The 21,280-nt window shown below is 28.9% G+C and overlaps 1 protein-coding gene across 1 annotated transcript in view; it reads left to right on the forward strand.

Moving 5' to 3' along the window:
* rdx (BTB/POZ and MATH domain-containing protein rdx) overlaps positions 1–21,280 on the forward strand; it is a 253,136-nt gene that overhangs the window by 25,178 nt on the left and 206,678 nt on the right. Inside the window, exon 2 of the mRNA XM_065499085.1 lies at positions 8,721–8,794. The gene's annotated coding sequence lies outside the window, so the exon portion shown is untranslated. The remainder of the gene's footprint in view (positions 1–8,720; positions 8,795–21,280) is intronic.

Consider the following 21,280-nt stretch of genomic DNA (forward strand, 5'->3'; position numbering starts at 1 on the left):
CAGCGATCAATTTCCTATAGGAAATTTCGAGCTGTACAGCGATCAATTTCCTATAGGAAATTTCGAGCTGTACAGCGATCAATTTCCTATAGGAAATTTCGAGCTGTACAGCGATCAATTTCCTATAGGAAATTTCGAGCTGTACAGCGATCAATTTCCTATAGGAAATTTCGAGCTGTACAGCGATCAATTTCCTATAGGAAATTTCGAGCTGTACAGCGATCAATTTCCTATAGGAAATTTCGAGCTGTACAGCGATCAATTTCCTATAGGAAATTTCGAGCTGTACAGCGATCAATTTCCTATAGGAAATTTCGAGCTGTACAGCGATCAATTTCCTATAGGAAATTTCGAGCTGTACAGCGATCAATTTCCTATAGGAAATTTCGAGCTGTACAGCGATAAATTTCTATAGGAAATTTCGAGCTGTACAGCGATCAACTTCTATAGAAATCGAATGCTCCTTGGCTATGCCCACGTCAAATTTTATCCCGATCGGACCAGCCGTTTAGAAATCCCAGATTTATTTCCAAAAAAATGTCGATACACATCGATTTCAGCAGCAACAGCAGCCAGTTTGTTTTAGTCAAGCATTCAACCAACCAACCATCCAACCAACCAACTATTTACAGCCAGCCATCATCCATTTAGCAAACATGTATGAAATTTGTATTGTACAGGGATTTGTCGTCGTGTGGTAAATGTTAATGTATGTTTGGATGATGACTATAAAATGTTGCCATCAAATTTTAAACAAAATTATATTTGGGAATAAAGAACTAGCTGTTCCATACTTATCTAAGCTAAAGAGCTTTATTTTATTCGCACCCACCAAATACTGCATTCAAGATCAACGGAGATCAAATCTGCTTTCATGCGGATCCTTTACATTCATTCTTCTATATGAGCTCTGCTTGTACATTAAATGTCTTCCTGATATCCTTGAAGTCTCACTAATACATAATAATATCCTTCACATGTTGACAAAATGCAGAGAAGTTGAAGTCTTTAAAAAATCTCCCCATGTTTGCTGGCAAACATTACAAATCATCTGGTAGCTCTGCTCTGTAAACTGATTGTGGCTGTAGCAATTGTTTTTGTATTTAAAAAGAGACATTCATCCATTGTGTCGTCCGCTGTTATTCCTGAGGTTTGTTTTTATTTATTTATTTTTTGTATATATAGGAAAACAACAACAAATTTTATATAAAAATAATAACAACAAAAGCTAAAAAAAAACATATAAATTGTGTTTACATTTGTTATAGTTGTTGTTTCATATTATTTTTTTTTTATTTGAGGAAGGCAATTGATCGCAAAATGTAACCAGCAGCTACATACTCCGAAAAACAACAAAAATGAGAGCACAAATGATACAAAATGAAAATATTGGCGTTTTTTTTTTTTTTTTTTTTGAAAGTTAACAACCTTTACGACTGCGAGTGTGACAGACTGACTGTGAGTGTGAAAGAGCGAGAGAGTGAGGACTGGTTAACTAACTGCCTGGTTACTTTTAGTTTAAGAATATATATTTTTTGGATTAACTTAAATTGGATTGTTTGTTTACTTGTTTGTTGACTGGGGAGAATGCACAAAGTTCGGATACTAATATTGTTAAATACACTTTTTAAATACATTTATTCAATTGTATATTTAGTTGGTGTAAATAAATATTGGTTTTAGTTCACAAATTATCAGGGTATTAAAAGCAAATTATCACAAAAACATTTTAGCGGCAGACATGAATTTTGAATTCTCAACAATATCAAAGCAAAAGACCTCAACTACTCATGGAATAAATAGAATAAAAAATGGAGTTCAGATCTAGTTCAAGTTCAGTTCTAGTTCTGTTCTAGTTCAGTTCCAGTTCAGTTCCAGTTCAGTTCCAGTTCAGTTCAGTTCCAGTCAGTTCTAGTTTAGTTCTAGTTCAGTTCTAGTTCAGTTCTAGTTCAGTTCTAGTTCAGTTCTAGTTCAGTTCTAGTTCAGTTCTAGTTCAGTTCTAGTTCAGTTCCAGTTCAGTTCTAGTTCAGTTCTAGTTCAGTTCCAGTTCAGTTCTAGTTCAGTTCTAGTTCAGTTCAGTTCTAGTTCAGTTCTAGTTCTAGTTCAGTTCTAGTTCTAGTTCTAGTTCAGTTCTAGTTCAGTTCTAGTTCTAGTTCAGTTCTAGTTCAGTTCTAGTTCAGTTCTAGTTCAGTTCTAGTTCAGTTCAGTTCTAGTTCAGTTCTAGTTCAGTTCTAGTTCAGTTCTAGTTCAGTTCTAGTTCAGTTCTAGTTCAGTTCTAGTTCAGTTCTAGTTCAGTTCTAGTTCAGACCCAGTTCCAGTTTAGTTCAGTTCTAGTTCAGTTCTAGTTCAGTTCTAGTTCAGTTCTAGTTCAGTTCTAGTTCAGTTCTAGTTCAGTTCTAGTTCAGTTCTAGTTCAGTTCTAGTTCAGTTCTAGTTCAGTTCTAGTTTAGTTCTAGTTCAGACCCAGTTCCAGTTTAGTTCTAGTTCAGTTCTAGTTCAGTTCTAGTTCAGTTCTAGTTCAGTTCAGTTCTAGTTCAGTTCTAGTTCAGTTCTAGTTCAGTTCTAGTTCAGTTCTAGTTCAGTTCTAGTTCAGTTCAGTTCTAGTTCAGTTCTAGTTCAGTTCTAGTTCAGTTCTAGTTCAGTTCTAGTTCAGTTCTAGTTCAGTTCTAGTTCAGTTCTAGTTCAGTTCTAGTTCAGTTCTAGTTCAGTTCTTGTTCAGTTCTAGTTCAGTTCTAGTTCAGTTCTAGTTTAGTTCTAGTTCAGACCCAGTTCCAGTTTAGTTCTAGTTCAGTTCTAGTTCAGTTCTAGTTCAGTTCTAGTTCAGTTCTAGTTCAGTTCTAGTTCAGTTCTAGTTCAGTTCTAGTTCAGTTCCAGTTCAGTTCTAGTTCAGTTCTAGTTCAGTTCCAGTTCAGTTCTAGTTCAGTTCTAGTTCAGTTCAGTTCTAGTTCAGTTCTAGTTCTAGTTCAGTTCTAGTTCAGTTCTAGTTCAGTTCTAGTTCTAGTTCAGTTCTAGTTCAGTTCTAGTTCAGTTCTAGTTCAGTTCTAGTTCAGTTCTAGTTCAGTTCAGTTCTAGTTCAGTTCTAGTTCAGTTCTAGTTCAGTTCTAGTTCAGTTCTAGTTCAGTTCTAGTTCAGTTCTAGTTCAGTTCTAGTTCAGTTCTAGTTCAGTTCTAGTTCAGTTCTAGTTCAGTTCTAGTTCAGTTCTAGTTCAGTTCTAGTTCAGTTCTAGTTCAGTTCTAGTTTAGTTCTAGTTCAGACCCAGTTCCAGTTTAGTTCTAGTTCAGTTCTAGTTCAGTTCTAGTTCAGTTCTAGTTCAGTTCTAGTTCAGTTCTAGTTCAGTTCTAGTTCAGTTCTAGTTCAGTTCTAGTTCAGTTCTAGTTCAGTTCTAGTTCAGTTCTAGTTCAGTTCTAGTTCAGTTCTAGTTCAGTTCTAGTTCAGTTCTAGTTTAGTTCTAGTTCAGACCCAGTTCCAGTTTAGTTCTAGTTCAGTTCTAGTTCAGTTCTAGTTCAGTTCTAGTTCAGTTCAGTTCTAGTTCAGTTCTAGTTCAGTTCTAGTTCAGTTCTAGTTCAGTTCTAGTTCAGTTCTAGTTCAGTTCTAGTTCAGTTCAGTTCTAGTTCAGTTCTAGTTCAGTTCTAGTTCAGTTCTAGTTCAGTTCTAGTTCAGTTCTAGTTCAGTTCTAGTTCAGTTCTAGTTCAGTTCTAGTTCAGTTCTAGTTCAGTTCTAGTTCAGTTCTAGTTCAGTTCTAGTTCAGTTCTAGTTCAGTTCTAGTTCAGTTCTAGTTCAGTTCTAGTTCAGTTCTAGTTCAGTTCTAGTTTAGTTCTAGTTCAGACCCAGTTCCAGTTTAGTTCTAGTTCAGTTCTAGTTCAGTTCTAGTTCAGTTCTAGTTTAGTTCTAGTTCAGTTCTAGTTCAGTTCTAGTTCAGTTCAGTTCTAGTTCAGTTCTAGTTCTAGTTCAGTTCTAGTTCAGTTCTAGTTCAGTTCAGTTCTAGTTCAGTTCTAGTTCTAGTTCTAGTTCAGTTCTAGTTCTAGTTCAGTTCTAGTTCAGTTCTAGTTCTAGTTCAGTTCTAGTTCAGTTCTAGTTCAGTTCTAGTTCAGTTCTAGTTCAGTTCTAGTTCAGTTCTAGTTCAGTTCTAGTTCAGTTCTAGTTCAGTTCTAGTTCAGTTCTAGTTCAGTTCTAGTTCAGTTCTAGTTTAGTTCTAGTTCAGACCCAGTTCCAGTTTAGTTCTAGTTCAGTTCTAGTTCAGTTCTAGTTCAGTTCTAGTTCAGTTCAGTTCTAGTTCAGTTCTAGTTCTAGTTCAGTTCTAGTTCTAGTTCAGTTCTAGTTCAGTTCTAGTTCTAGTTCAGTTCTAGTTCAGTTCTAGTTCAGTTCTAGTTCAGTTCTAGTTCAGTTCAGTTCTAGTTCAGTTCTAGTTCAGTTCTAGTTCAGTTCTAGTTCAGTTCTAGTTCAGTTCTAGTTCAGTTCTAGTTTAGTTCTAGTTCAGACCCAGTTCCAGTTTAGTTCTAGTTCAGTTCTAGTTCAGTTCTAGTTCAGTTCTAGTTCAGTTCTAGTTCAGTTCTAGTTCAGTTCTAGTTCAGTTCAGTTCTAGTTCAGTTCTAGTTCAGTTCTAGTTCAGTTCTAGTTCAGTTCTAGTTCAGTTCTAGTTCAGTTCTAGTTCAGTTCTAGTTCAGTTCTAGTTCAGTTCTAGTTCAGTTCTAGTTCAGTTCTAGTTCAGTTCTAGTTCAGTTCAGTTCTAGTTCAGTTCTAGTTCAGTTCTAGTTCAGTTCTAGTTCAGTTCTAGTTCAGTTCTAGTTCAGTTCTAGTTCAGTTCTAGTTCAGTTCTAGTTCAGTTCTAGTTCAGTTCTAGTTCAGTTCTAGTTCAGTTCTAGTTCAGTTCTAGTTCAGTTCTAGTTCAGTTCTAGTTCAGTTCTAGTTCAGTTCTAGTTCAGTTCTAGTTCAGTTCTAGTTCAGTTCTAGTTCAGTTCTAGTTTAGTTCTAGTTCAGACCCAGTTCCAGTTTAGTTCTAGTTCAGTTCTAGTTCAGTTCTAGTTCAGTTCTAGTTCAGTTCTAGTTTAGTTCTAGTTCAGACCCAGTTCCAGTTTAGTTCTAGTTCAGTTCTAGTTCAGTTCTAGTTCAGTTCTAGTTCAGTTCTAGTTCAGTTCTAGTTCAGTTCTAGTTCAGTTCTAGTTCAGTTCTAGTTCAGTTCTAGTTCAGTTCTAGTTCAGTTCTAGTTCAGTTCTAGTTCAGTTCTAGTTCAGTTCTAGTTCAGTTCTAGTTCAGTTCTAGTTCAGTTCTAGTTCAGTTCTAGTTCAGTTCTAGTTCAGTTCTAGTTCAGTTCTAGTTCAGTTCTAGTTCAGTTCTAGTTCAGTTCTAGTTTAGTTCTAGTTCAGACCCAGTTCCAGTTTAGTTCTAGTTCAGTTCTAGTTCAGTTCCAGTTCAGTTCAGTTCTAGTTCAGTTCTAGTTCAGTTCTAGTTCAGTTCAGTTCTAGTTCAGTTCTAGTTCAGTTCTAGTTCAGTTCTAGTTCCAGTTCTAGTTCTAGTTCAGTTCAGTTCTAGTTCAGTTCTAGTTCAGTTCTAGTTCAGTTCTAGTTCAGTTCTAGTTCTAGTTCAGTTCTAGTTCAGTTCTAGTTCAGTTCTAGTTTAGTTCTAGTTCAGACCCAGTTCCAGTTTAGTTCTAGTTCAGTTCTAGTTCAGTTCTAGTTCAGTTCTAGTTCAGTTCTAGTTAAGTTCTAGTTTAGTTCTAGTTCAGACCCAGTTCCAGTTTAGTTCTAGTTCAGTTCTAGTTCAGTTCTAGTTCAGACCCAGTTCCAGTTTAGTTCTAGTTCAGTTCTAGTTCAGTTCAGTTCTAGTTCAGTTCTAGTTCAGTTCTAGTTCAGTTCTAGTTCAGTTCTAGTTCAGTTCTAGTTCTAGTTCAGTTCAGTTCAGTTCTAGTTCAGTTCTAGTTCAGTTCTAGTTCAGTTCTAGTTCAGTTCTAGTTCAGTTCTAGTTCAGTTCTAGTTCAGTTCTAGTTCAGTTCTAGTTCAGTTCTAGTTCAGTTCTAGTTCAGTTCTAGTTCAGTTCTAGTTCAGTTCTAGTTCAGTTCTAGTTCAGTTCTAGTTCAGTTCTAGTTCAGTTCTAGTTCAGTTCTAGTTCAGTTCTAGTTCTAGTTCAGTTCTAGTTCAGTTCTAGTTCAGTTCAGTTCTAGTTCAGTTCTAGTTCAGTTCAGTTCTAGTTCAGTTCTAGTTCAGTTCTAGTTCAGTTCAGTTCTAGTTCAGTTCTAGTTCAGTTCAGTTCTAGTTCAGTTCTAGTTCAGTTCTAGTTCAGTTCTAGTTCAGTTCTAGTTCAGTTCTAGTTCAGTTCTAGTTCAGTTCTAGTTCAGTTCTAGTTCAGTTCTAGTTCAGTTCTAGTTCAGTTCTAGTTCAGTTCTAGTTCAGTTCTAGTTCAGTTCTAGTTCAGTTCTAGTTCAGTTCTAGTTCAGTTCTAGTTCAGTTCTAGTTCAGTTCTAGTTCAGTTCTAGTTCAGTTCTAGTTCAGTTCTAGTTCAGTTCTAGTTCAGTTCTAGTTCAGTTCTAGTTCAGTTCTAGTTCAGTTCTAGTTCAGTTCTAGTTCAGTTCTAGTTCAGTTCTAGTTCCAGTTCAGTTCCATTTCAGTTCCAGTTCAGTTCCAGTTCTAGTTCAGTTCTAGTTCCAGTTCAGTTCCAGTTCAGTTCTAGTTCAGTTCCAGATCAGTTCCAGATCAGTTCCAGATTAGTTCCAGTTCAATTCTAGTTCAGTTCAGTTCCATTTCAGTTCCAGTTCAGTTCTAGTTCAGTTCCAGTTCTAGTTCAGATCAGTTCCATTTCAGTTCTAGTTCAGTTCCAGTTCAGTTCTAGTTCAGTTCCAGTTCAGTTCCATTTCAGTTCTAGTTCAGTTCCAGTTCAGTTCCAGTTCAGTTCTAGTTCAGTTCTAGTTCAGTTCCAGTTCAGTTCCATTTCAGTTCTAGTTCAGTTCCAGTTCAGTTCCAGTTTACTTCAGTTCCATTTCAATTCTAGTTCAGTTCCTGTTCAGTTCCAGTTCAGTTCTAGTTCAGTTCTAGTTCAGTTCTAGTTCAGTTCTAGTTCAGTTCTAGTTCAGTTCTAGTTCAGTTCTAGTTCAGTTCTAGTTCAGTTCTAGTTCAGTTCTAGTTCAGTTCTAGTTCAGTTCTAGTTCAGTTCTAGTTCAGTTCTAGTTCAGTTCTAGTTCAGTTCTAGTTCAGTTCTAGTTCAGTTCTAGTTCAGTTCTAGTTCAGTTCTAGTTCAGTTCTAGTTCAGTTCTAGTTCAGTTCTAGTTCAGTTCTAGTTCAGTTCTAGTTCAGTTCTAGTTCAGTTCTAGTTCAGTTCTAGTTCAGTTCTAGTTCAGTTCTAGTTCAGTTCTAGTTCAGTTCTAGTTCAGTTCTAGTTCAGTTCTAGTTCAGTTCTAGTTCAGTTCTAGTTCTAGTTCTAGTTCAGTTCTAGTTCAGTTCTAGTTCAGTTCTAGTTCAGTTCTAGTTCAGTTCTAGTTCAGTTCTAGTTCAGTTCTAGTTCAGTTCTAGTTCAGTTCTAGTTCAGTTCTAGTTCAGTTCTAGTTCAGTTCTAGTTCAGTTCTAGTTCAGTTCTAGTTCTGTACCTAGTTCTATACCTGTAATGAACTTAATTGCCATCATTTTCCATTGATCATTACAAAACGATCAACTTGAAATCAACACCAAATATAAAATGTACTAGACAATCTGTGCTACACAATTGATTGGGAAGACTGAGCTGAGGATTGCTGATTTGTTTTTTTTATATTTTAAACTCTATTTACTTATAAAAATAATGCCCCCTAGAATCACAATAAATAAGTAAATACAACAAAAGATGCGTGTGTGTTTGACTCAAGAATGATACGAAAGAGTACTTTTTAACAACATTCAGTCTCGCAATCGTGATTATAACAAGATCGTGAGGTTTAATTTTTGCCATCATATGTAGTTGGGGTGTAGGGGTATGTATGGTTTAATGTTAAATGAATCAGTAGAGGAGACAAGCAGCAGCAGCATCACTCTTCTCTATCAATACAAACCAAAACTAAGTTCCATCATTTAGCTGCTTTTCAACTCTTTGTTGTTGATTTCTTTTATACAATTGCATGTACATACGTTACATTGTTGCATTGTAATTGATTTAGGTTTTATAAAAAAAACCACTAAAAAACTGAGAATTTTAAATGCGACAAAAAATGGAGTAATGGCTACAAAAGATTATGGTTTCCTAAGTGGAAACATTGTTGTAAATTGCAGTGTTATTGCTTAAAATTGTTAGCTGCACAGCAAAAGAGACAGGATACGTAAAGTGGCTACACAATTTAAAGCAAACATTTTGAAATAGAGTCATACGTTTAATTTTCCTGTAAATGTCAAAAAATTAAATGTTTCAATTGAAAAGTATTTTTTAATGAATTTATGATGGACTCAATAAATTTATTGCAAAATGTTACTTAGCTGTTTAAGTCACATTTTCTCAATGTCTGGTTATCGTTTTTCGTAACGATATACTTCCAATTAATATAATTTTTGTATGAGAAGTGTCAGTATGTCGTCACGATTTAAAATAAAAATATGTATTTTGGTGGCCACAATCATGTAAATAATTACAAAGACCATAATATTGTTTAAAAAAAAGACTTGTAAACATTTTTCTCTGGCTATAAAAACTAGAACAATTTCAGAAATTTTTACCTAATTTAACGTTTTTTCTCTAACCTATTGTCTATTTTCCATTTTATATTTACAGATATTTTTCTATTTTCCCCTTTAGCGACAGCCATATAAAAAACGGATACTAAAGAAATTTTGAAATAAAATAAGGTAAGTTTCTCTTGCAATAATATCCTTTTAAAAATCAAACAAAGATATGACAACTAATAAGTAATGGCAAAGTAAATACAACCAATGAACCGTCCATCAATAAATATACTAAAATTCTTGACATCAATTGCAAAAAAATATGGTCACATTTATAGTATGGTTTTTATTTAAGAATAATATAGAGGAAAAAACCTAATAAATAAATAATTTTTACAGCTGGCAATACTAAGATTTTACAACAATATGGTGGACACTCTCTCTCATTGCAAGATGCTCTCTGACAAGCAAATAAACAAACAAAAACAAACCAACAAACATGGTTGCTTTGTCATGGGGGGGTTTTTCTATTAACTTTTTTTGTTGTTGTTGTATTTTCTTGTTTGTTTCTTTTGGCTTGTTGTTATTGCAAAAACTACAACAATATTAAGTACAAAGTAAATGTAAGAAAAAAGCTCTTCAGTCGTCAGCTGCTGCGCGTAGAGAGAACATCAGATTTCGTGTATACAAAGTTTAGGTGTGTGCGTGTGTGTGTTTGTGTGTAAATGAAATGAAAATATAGTAGAAAAATAACAGCAGCAACAACAAGAAACGTAATAATACGACGAGTACTACTACTAAAATACAACTGAGTGCATTCAGAAGAAAACTCAACTCAGTTGTCATTTTTGTTTGTATTATTATTGTTAAATAAAAAAAATTTCTTTTTTGCCATATAGAGCAGGTTTAAAGGAAAATATCTATAATAAAAATTCAAAAAGAATTAAATAAAATGAAAAATTTATAATTTAAACAAATAAAAGTTTGACAAAATTGTCTTGTTAAAAATGTGTAAACGTTTTATGGGCTGCATATAAAATTTTTTTTTAAGTGTAACGTGACCTTAATTGTTAAAATGTTGCAAAACGTGCTTTTTGTTGTAATCATTTAAAACAAAATACCTTAAAAACTAGGTAAAAAACATAATTTTTGTAATAATCTACTAAAAAAGTTATTTAAATATTTTTTTTATAAAATAATAACAAAAACGTCGGTCTTATTTAAAAAGCATCATAATAAAAATAAATAAATAATGTTAAATTTAAATGTTAATTACTTTTATATGAGAAAAATTTCATGCCTGTGTGAGTGTGTGTGAATGTGTAAGAATTAAAATTTTGCAAATTTTCATAAATTTGTTCCAATATTTTTTGGAAAAAATTAAAATTTTTTGTCTAAATTTTTCTTAAATTTTAAGATTTTTTTAACAAAATTGTTTTTTTTTTGAGGTCATAAACCATGAAATTCAAGTACATATACACAAGAGAATAATAAGAAAAAAAGAACACAATAATAACAAGATGAGATGAACGTGTATGAATGAGGTGGCTAATGATGAGAACGAAGACTAGTTTTAATAGTAAACTTTAATAGAATAAACTTTATTCTATGATTTCCATTTGAAATTTCGAGAATTCCAAATGAAATTTGAGAAAATTTCAAAATTAATTCGAGAAATTCGATTGAAAATTGGGAAAATTTCAATTTTAAAAAGAAATTCTCAATTTCAATTGAAATATTTTCAATATTATTTGGAATTTGCTCAATTTAAAATGCAAATTCTCAAATTTCATTTCAAATTTTAAAAATAAATTCTCAATTTCATTTGGAATATTCTCAATTTCAATCGGCATTTTCTTAATTTAAAATAAAATTTTATTGGAATTTTCTCAATTTAAAATTGAAATTATCAATTTCAATCGGAATTTTCTAAATTTAAAATAAAAATTTTCAAATTTCATTTGAAATTTTCTCAATTTAAAATTGAAATTCGTAATTTTATTAAGAATTTTCTCAATTTCAATGAAAAATTGTGTAAAAGTTAAATAATTCGAATAATTCTTAATTTAAAATGGAAATTCTTAATTTCATTTGGAATTTTAAAAATAAATTCTCAATTTCATTTGAAATATTCTTAATTTAAAGAAATTTTCAATTTCAATTGGAATTTTCTTAATTTAAAATAAATTTTTTTTGGAATTTTCTCAATTTAAAATTGAAATTATCAATTTCAATCGGAATTTTCTTAATTTAAAATAAAAATTTTTAAATTTCTTTTGGAATTTTCTCAATTTAAAATTGAAATTCTTAATTTTATTAAGAATTTTCTCAATTTCAACGAAAAATTGTGTAAAAGTTAAATAATTCGAATAATTCTTAATTTAAAATGGAAATTCTCAAATTTCATTTTGAATTTTAAAAATAAATTCTCAATTTCATTTGGAATGTTCTCAATTTAAAGAAATTTTCAATTTCTATTGGAATTTTCTGAATTTAAAATAAAATTTTATTAAAATTTTATTGGAATTTTTTCAATTTAAAATTGAAATTCTAAATTTCTATCGCAATTTTCTTAATTTAAAATAAAAATTTTCAAATTTCATTTGGAATTTTCTCAATTTAAAATTGAAATTCTTAATTTTATTAAGAATTTTCAAAATTTCAATGAAAAATTGTGTAAAAGTTAAATAAATTTATGGTTTAAGCGAATTCAAATAATTTGTAGTCTTAATTGATTTAAATCAGCCGAATTATGAAAAAAAAGTTCTCCGGGAGTTTTTTCCCTTTTCTCATTTTTATTCTATGTTAAAAAAACGAAGAGGAAAAAAACTCCCGGGGAATTTTTTTGATATAATTTTTGATATGAAGAGGCTAATTTATGTCTTTATAATTAGATTTTTGGCTTTAAATTCCGCCACAGTGCAAAATTTCAAGGGAAATGGAAATTTTGTAAGTTAAAATTTTATATTTTTAACTTTAGTTTATAATATAAATTATTTGGTTACAAAAGACTGACAATAAAGTAAAGTTTTTGTTATTTAAAAGATTTAAACACATTTTTCTATTCCTACGCTTTTATTTATATAAAAAACACTCTATTGGCAGCACTAAATTCAACTAAACAAGACCAAGCAAACAAGAACAACAACAAAAACAAACAACTCAACACACAACCCAACCAAACCAGCCAGTCAGCTAAAATAATCACACAAAAACAAATCTTATTGAGCAGAGAAAATAAAAAATTCATATTAATTAATTTCTTTGCCATTTTCATAAATAAATTTGACAATTATATTTATTAGAACATTAAAATAAACTTTATTTTTTGTTATTCTTAATGTTTTCATTTCTATTTGTCTCTGCTTTTTACTCATCACACCCCCCCTCCATTTTGTGTGTGTTTGTTTGTGTCTCTTTTCACACAGCATTGCCAACTTGAAAATATTGCACACATTTTTGGGGATGTATAAAGAATTTTTGTGTTAAACAAAAAAAAAAGCTTTTTTAAGATTTGTTTTGCAGTGAGTAAGAGAGAGAGAGTTTTTTATATCTGCAAATTTCCATAGAGCTAGAGGAGAGTGTTGAACATGTGTAAAATTACATTGTTTTTGTGTTTGTGCTAAAAACCAAATTCGAGAGGTCAAGTGAATTTGTATACAAATGTTAACAAAATCAAACAGAGTTACCGGATATTTTATTTAATATTGTAATGTTTATAAAGTGGGGTGGGGGTAATTTTCTATAAATTTGCTTTAGTAGGAATGAAATTTAAAAAAATTTAGACATCTGGGAGATAAATAATTTTAATATAAATGTAGTTTTAATTAAATTTACACGATTATAAAAAACCCTTACTAATTTTGCACAAAATATCGAAGTTATAAAAATTGAATATTGATGATAAATGAACCCATTAAGAAAATATGTCCAGAAACTTGATACCTAAACTTAAGATTGCAAATATAGCTAATAACTTGATTAAATTCTATTCCAACATTGGCTAAATTCTATTGAGAAATGTAAATAAACGATCAATTAGTGGAAGCATTGAATAATGTTCATTAAACTCCTCATTATCAATAGAACTAACAATTTTATCATTAATTTCATCCATAATTTTGACAATTGTTACTAAAATTTTTGATTTTTTCCTGTAAAATAGCGAAATTAATATTTATTTGTTTCAAAAATTTCTAAAATTAAGATTAAGAAATAAACCATCGTTTTTACCTTTTAAAAACGATGGTTTATTTCATTTTTATTGACCACACTTAATACTGTTACGTTTTTACCTTTTAAAAACGGTGGTTTATTTCCTTTAAATAAGTCGTAAATCTTTTTGAATGCAAATAACAGCATTTTAGTGGCACAACATGAAAGTTCTAACGGTAAAAACTACAAAATTCTATTTCTACAGCTTTCCACAGCCTTAATGTTCATGATATCAGCTTAAACAGTTAATGTCAAACCGATCAATTGGTGGAAGCATTGAATAATGTTCATTATACTCCTCATTAACAATTTTATCATTACCCATCTTAATTTCATCCATAATTTTGACATTCGTTGCTAAAATTTTTAATCTTTTTCTGTAAAATAGCGAAATTAATATTTATTTGTTTAAAAAATTTACGATTTTTTTGCAAAATGAGTGATAATTTTTATAAAATTAAGATTTTTATGTGAAAATATTTTTCGCGATTTTTTTAAAATTTTTTTTTTACAGATTTTTATAGAATTAGATATTGAATTAGCGATTTTTTGTAAAATTTATCAAAACCGTTTTAAATTTCATCCATAATTTTGACAATTGTTTTTAAAATTTTTAATTTTTTCTGTAAAATAGTGATTTTTTATGGCATTGTGAAATTAGCATTTATTTTTTTTCAAGATTTACGATTTTTTGCAAAATAAGTGATAATTTTTAGAAAATTAAAAATTTTCATAAGAAAATATTTTGGCGATTTTTTTTAAAGTAGAGATAAATCTTCCTTTCTGGTGTAATTTTGGGTCCTTATTTTACGATCTACAATTTCCCATAGATTTTCTATGGGATTGAGATCTGGCGATTGGGCAGGCCACTTTAAAACACATACCTCGTTGGATTGTAACCACTCGGTTACAACCCTAGAGATGTGTTTCGGGTCGTTGTCGTGTTGGAATCTACAAACTAGGGGCATATTTTCCTCAGCGTATGGATACATAACATCGTTTAATATGGTTCTGTATCCTCTATACCTGTCATGGTATCTTTTATAATATGAATTGGGCCCATACCTTGAACTGAAAAACATCTCCATACCATAATATTGCCACCGCCAAACTTTACAGTCTTATTTGTGTACTTTGGATCTAATCTTTTTCCCTTTGGTCGTCTTACAAATGTTCTACCATCACTGCCTCTTAAATTGTATTTGGATTCGTCGGAAAAGAGGACAGACAGTATTCCATTTCTGTATCGACCAGTTTAAATGCTCCCTGGCAAATTGTAGACGAGCAGAACGGTTCTTTTTAGAAATGAGGGGTTTTTTCACAGGACGATAGCAACCAAGACCAGCCAGCCTAATTTGCCCTGCGACTAACTGTTCGGGTACTTATTTTAAATTTTAGGCTATTAACAACCTCTCGAGCAGTTATTTTTGGGAATTTCTTGAACTCTCTCGCTATTAAATTACATATCTTGTCTAGGAGTAGTCTTACGAGGTCTTCCACCTAAATGTTGAGTTTTTACAGAACCGGTCTCACGAAATTTCTTTATAATTTTTGAAACAGCTGATTTATTTATTGAATATTTGTTACAGATACTTTTTTGTTTTAAACCAGCTTTAAAATCGTTATCTATTTTATTTCTTAAGTCTTCACAAATCTTAACTTTAGCCATTTTGGTTAACTTTGAAAAAAAGCAATTATGCGAAAAACTTGGAAAAAGAAATTGTGAAAAATTAAAAGAATTTAAAAATAAAATAAAATAACTGTAAACAGGATGCTTTTTACATCGTTCTTTTAAATATTATTTTCGTTTTACACTTCTTTCTTTCTTGCAGAAGTTTAAAAGTTTCCATTGTTTTGTCAGTAGCGAAAGAGTGAATATTTTTAATTTTGTTCCATTTTTTCAGAATTTAATTAATTATGTTGTTTGTTTTTCAGTTAATTTATATAAATAAAACAATACAAGTAAAATACTAAAAAAAAAATTTTATTTTAAAAAAATATTTTAAATTTTGGGCTACATATGGAATATTTGGAAAAGTTTCCATTGTATTGTCAACCACTGTAAATTATTATAATATGAACAACAAAATGACTGGTGTTGAAACACTGACTGACCTCTTTATTTTTAGTCAAAACTCACTATAAAGCTGTGATAAATGGAAAATTTCATTACCAACCGGTATAAAAATAAGTACCGACTCAATTAAATAAAATAATGTGCTGGGTAACCACCACTCATTACAAAATATTGTAGGCGGTAACTGGTTGCCATTACCAATATTCACAAAATTTTAGCTGGGTTGCCCAACAATTTTAAATTCCAAAATTCAACATTCGTTCTATACAAAAAGCTTATTGTTTTTTAAACTATTCGTATTCTTTTTAATTTTATGTACTAACATTGACATTTTTCCTAATGAACATAATTTTCTAATAAATGGCAATACTGGCTACTCTAGTTAATATTTTAGTTTGTTTCCCTCTCTCTCTCTCCCTCTCTTTGTAATTATGTACTAGCAAATCAAAGGTGTTAAATGAAATTGAAAAATAACATAAAAAAACTAGAAAAACATGTGCTTCATTATAGTTTGTTGATTAATGAGCGAAACAATTAAACGAGAACCTAGAAAAAATTGTAGTTAAAATAAAAACAATAATAAATAAGCTTTTGTTTAATATTAATTACAAATACACTAGCATACCAATACACTGTCATACACACACTCAGCAAAAAAGCTCTCATTTATTTTAAACATTACTAGAGAGAAAGAAAGAGAGAGAGAGATGTAACTAATTTTGGCCAAAACGAATGTGAGCATGATAAAATCTGTTTTAAAATGCAATTTTAACCGGAACTTTTTCTTTTCAGGTTTTTTTTTTTAAATTAAAAGCAAATTAATTAGAAATTTAAGAGAACTACCTACAATATATATAATATTTTCCAAGTGAGGTCATTGCTTTTACTAGTAAACACAGTTTTTCTCTATTTTTATAAAGAATTTTTTCCTTTTCTATGTATTATTTATTAATTTTTAGTTATATTTTCTTTAGAGCTATTATCTATTTAGTATGAAAAATGAGTATTTTTTTTTTTAATTTAAATTTTAATTTTTTTTTTGTAGAATTTATGTAGGTATTTGATTGTGCGGTAATAATGTTGTGTGAGTCTTTATCTAAACATAGGAAGAACCTTGTATAATGATTTATACTATTAGCGCTACAGTAATGATAATAGCAATAATAACACATGCTTGTGACGTAGTAGATGAGGAGGTATGATGATAAAGAACGTTTTGCCTAGAATGGAATTTTGATGATAGATTTTTGAAAATACAAAATATTTGGCCGATCTAAGGATAAGCACGAATAATTGTTATCAAAACTGTTTTTCAAATTAAAATTAATACAATTTTATAGGTGTTTTTTGGTACAATGGAAAAATCTATTTTAGTTTCCTTTAAACTAAAATTTAAAGTAAATAGTGGTTGACAAAACAATGGAAACTTTTCCAAATATTCCATATGTAGCCCAAAATTTAAAATATTTTTTTTTAAAATAAAAATTTTTTTTTTTTAGTATTTTACTTGTATAGTTTTATTTATATAAATTAACTGAAAAACAAACAACATAATTAATTATATTCTGAAAAAAGGGAACAAAATTAAAAATATTCACTATTTCTTCGCTACTGACAAAACAATGGAAACTTTTAAACTTCTGCAAGAAAGAAAGAAGTGTAAAACGAAAATAATATTTAAAAGAACGATGTAAAAAGCATCCTGTTTACAGTTATTTTTATTTTATTTTTATTTTTCACATGTAATTTTTCACAATTTCTTTTTCCAAGTTTTTCGCATAATTGCTTTTGAAAATAGCTAAAGTTAAGATTTGTGAAGACTTAAAAAATAAAATAATTAACGATTTTAAAGCTGGTTTAAAACAAAAAAAGTATCTGTGACAAATATTCAATAAATAAATCAGCAGTTTCAAAAATTATAAAGAAATTTCGTGACAACGGTTCTGTAAAAACTCAACATTTAGGTGGAAGACCTCGTAAAATTACTCCTAGACAAGATATGTAATTTAATAGCGAGAGAGTTACAAAAATTCCCAAAAATAACTGCTCGAGAGGTTGTTAATAGTCTAAAATTAGAAATAAATACCCGAACAGTTAGTCGCAGGACAAATGAGGCTGGTCTTGGTTGCTATCGTCCTGTGAAAAAACCACTCATTTCTAAAAAAACCGTTCTGCTCGTCTACAATTTGCCAGGGATCATTTAAACTGGTCGATACAGAAATGGAATACTGTCTGTCCTCTTTTCCGACGAATCCAAATACTATTTAAGAGGCAGTGATGGGAGAACATTTGTAAGACGACCAAAGGCAAACAGATTAGATTCAAAGTACACAAATAAGACTGTAAAGTTTGGCGGTGGCAATGTTATGGTATGGGGATGTTTTTGAGGGCAAGGTATGGGCCCAATTCATATTATAAAAGATACCAAGACAGGTATAGGATACAGAACCATATTAAACGATTTTATGTATCCATACGCTGAGGAAAATATGCCCCTAGTTTGGAGATTCCAACACGAAACACAACTCTAGGGTTGTAACCGAGTGGTTACAATCCAATGAGGTACGTGTTTTGAAGTGGCCTGCCCAATCGCCAGATCTCAATCCCATAGAAAATCTATGGGAAATTGTAGATCGTAAAATAAGGACCCAAAATTACACCAGGAAGGATAATTTATCGGAGGCGGTTATAATAAGGGAATGTCAAAATATTTCAAAGGAGACCATTGACTATTTAATTGGTTCAATGCATCGTCGATATGTAGCAGTTATAAAAAATAAGGGATACCCAACAAAATATTGAGTTATTGCAAAGTTTAGACAGACCATATTTGTTAAAATAATACCTAAGTTTCCATTGTTTTGTCAATGCCGTAATAAAGAAATCTTTTAATTTTGTTTTCTCATTATTAGAATTTAATTAATTATGTCCTTTGTTTTTTGTTTTTTGTTAAATTAAGTTAATAAAAGTATACAAATAAAATACTACAAAAATGTTAAAATTTAAAAAAAAAAATATTTCAGATTTTAGACCAGTAATGAAATATTTGGAAAAGTTTCCATTGTTTTGTCAACCACTGTAAATACTATTACTTCTATATTGACTCTATAATTCCTAATTGTTTAAAACAAAATTTGCAACTCTTTTTATTAATAAAATGTTTTAATTACCGTTACTTTCGTTATAAAGCTTTTTTATCTTAATCTCTAATCTCTATTATTACTCCTCTCTAAAACTGAGTTACGTTACTTTGTTGTGTTTTTTTTTTTGTAAATGATTTAGTAGCAGATAACGAAATTAAGGGGTCCACTTTAATTTTAACGTTTATTTGTTGTTATTTTATATTTAAAATTTTAGATTTTTTTGTTTTATATCAAAAAGAGAGATATTTATGTTTTCAAGTTTTACATAGATGATAGCAAAGAAGTAGAAAATAATAATAATTTGAAGAAAAAAAAATCCAATTTAGAAAAAAACGCTCATTTAAAAAAAAAATCACAAATTTTATAAAAAAAAAAATAATTTTTACAGAAAATTAACCAAATTTATCATAAAACCACATATTTTTCAAAAACTCACTAATTCCATAACAAAATATTCATGAATACAAATTTGCTGGATCAAAAATCATCTATTTAATAAAGAAAAAATTGTTATTTTAAAAAATCTAATTTAAAAAATCTCCCATTTTATGGAAAAAAAATCGCCAATATGAAAAAAATCGTAAATTTACAAAATCTATTTCGAAATTTACAAAAACCGCTAATTTAGAAAAAACGTCAATTTAAAATTTACAAAAACCGCTAATTTAGAAAAAACGTCAATTTAAAAAAAATCGCCAATATAAAAAATTGCCATTCAAAAATTCAATTTTAAAAAATCTAAATTTTAAAAAATCTATTTCGAAATTTACAAAAACCGCCAATTTAGAAAAAACGTCAATTTAAAAAAATCGCCAATATAAAAAATTGCTATTTAAGAAATTCAATTTTAAAAAATCTGTTTCGAAATTTGCAAAAACCGCGAATTTAGAAAAAACGCCAATTTAAAAAAATCGACAATATAAAAAATTGCTATTTAAGAAATTCAATTTTAAAAAATCTATTTCGAAATTTACAAAAACCGCCAATATAAAAAATTGCTATTTAAAAAATTAAATTTTAAAAATCTATTTCGAAATTTACAAAAACCGCTAGTTTAGTAAAAACGCCAATTTAAAAAAATCGTCAATATAAAAAATTGCTATTAAAAAATTCAATTTGTAAAAACTAAATTTTAAAAAATCTATTTAAAAATTTAGAAAAACCGCCAATTTAGAAAAATCGCCAATAAAAAAAATTCAATTTTAAAAAATCTAAATTTTAAAAAATCTGTTTCGAAATTTACAAAAACCGCTAATTTAGAAAAAACGCCAATTTAAAAAAATCGTCAATATAAAAAATTGTTATTTAAAAAATTCAATTTTAAAAAATCTGTTTCGAAGTTTACAAAAACCGCTAATTTAGAAAAAAGCCAATATAATAAATTTCTATTTAAAAAATTCAATTTTAAAAAATCTATTTCAAAATTTACAAAAACTGCTAATTTAGATAAAACGCCATTTTAAAAAAATCGCCAATATAAAAAATTGCTATTTAAAAAATTCAAATTTTACAAAAAAAAATAAAAAATTTGATACTAATTTATTTTACTCTAATCATATTTCGGTACTAAATTGTTGTTGTACATATTTCAAAATATTCTTTTATTTTACAAAACAATCGCCAATGTGAAAAAAATCAAAATAATCATTTATTTCCAAAAACTGCTAATTTAGCAAAAAATTCCAGTTAAAAACTCGCCAATATGAAAAAAATTTTAATTAAAAAAAAAATCGCAAAAATAAAAATTTTGCAAAAAACAAACCTTTAGGTACTAACATTGTTATATTTCACAATAATCTTCTATTTTAGCAAAAAACGCTAATTTAAAAATCTCCCAATTCATGAAGAAATAAAATCGCCAAAATGAAAAAAAGTAATTTAAATAAAAATCAGCAAAAATACAAATAATTAGGTACTAATCATTTCAAAATAATCTTTAATTTTATAAAAATCGCTAATGTAGCAAATTTAAAAAAGAAAAACAAACTAATACTAAATAATCTCTAAATAAAAAAATCGCCAAAAACTGTAATTAATTTGTAGTTTTTTCAAAATTTTTAACAACAAAAATCGCTAATTTGTAAAAATTGCCAATTTAAAAAAAAAAACTCAAAACTAACAAATTATGTTGTAGTTTTTCAAAATCCACAAATTTCACAAAAAAAAAACGCCAATTTAAAAAAATCAGTGATGCAGAAATAATCCCAAATTTGTTAACAAATTTTAAATTTCATCTATTTGACAAACATGTTAACATTTTATATGAAATCATACATATTTCACAAAAATCACTAATTTTTGCAAAATAATCGCTAATTTGTAAAAATTGCAGAATATACAAATTCTCAAAAACTATAATTATGTCTTAGTTTTTCAAAATTCGATAATTTCACAAAAATCACCAATTTAAAAAAAAATCGCCAAGTTTATAAAAAAAACGCTAATACACAAATAATTTGTAATTTAACAAAAATATTCTCATCATTTCGGAAAAATAACAAAGAATTACTAATTTTACCAAAAAATCTCAATTTGTAAAAATCGCCAATTTAAAAAAATTTAAATTTCACACGTTTTTCTAATAATCGCAAATTTTACAATAAATTATTCACATTTTATATAAAATCGCTATTTCAAGAAATTAACAAATAATTGCTAATATCACAAAAATTACTCATTTTACACAAAAATAGCTTATTTGTAAAAATCGCCAATTTAAAAAAAGCAACAAAAAACTCATAATTTTACAAAACAAAAACACAAATATTGGTAGCTATATTTCGTAATTTTTCAAAATCCGCTAATTTCACAAAAATCGCAAATTTAAAAAAAAACGCCAATTTCACAAAATTCGTGAAATGAAAAAGAATCGTAAATTACACCATAAATTTAAAATTTTACGCATATTTAAAAAAAATGTTACAAAAAAATCGCCAATTTAAAAAAAGTCACAAAAACTCTTAATTTTACAAAAAAACACAAAACACGGTAGTTATATTTGGTAATTATTCAAAATTCGCTAATTTCACAAAAAAACGCCAATTTAAAAAAAATCGCCAATTTCACAAAATATCTGAAATGGAAAAGAATCGCAAATTCAACCAGAAATTTCCAATTTCACTCGTGTTTAAAAAAAAATTACAAAAAAATCGCTAATTTGTAAAAATCGCCAATTTAAAAAATGTCACAAAAACTCTTAATTTTACAAAAAAAAAACACAAATTTCGGTAGATA

This window comes from Calliphora vicina, chromosome 1, assembly GCF_958450345.1.
Source record: "Calliphora vicina chromosome 1, idCalVici1.1, whole genome shotgun sequence".
NCBI lineage: Eukaryota > Metazoa > Arthropoda > Insecta > Diptera > Calliphoridae > Calliphora > Calliphora vicina.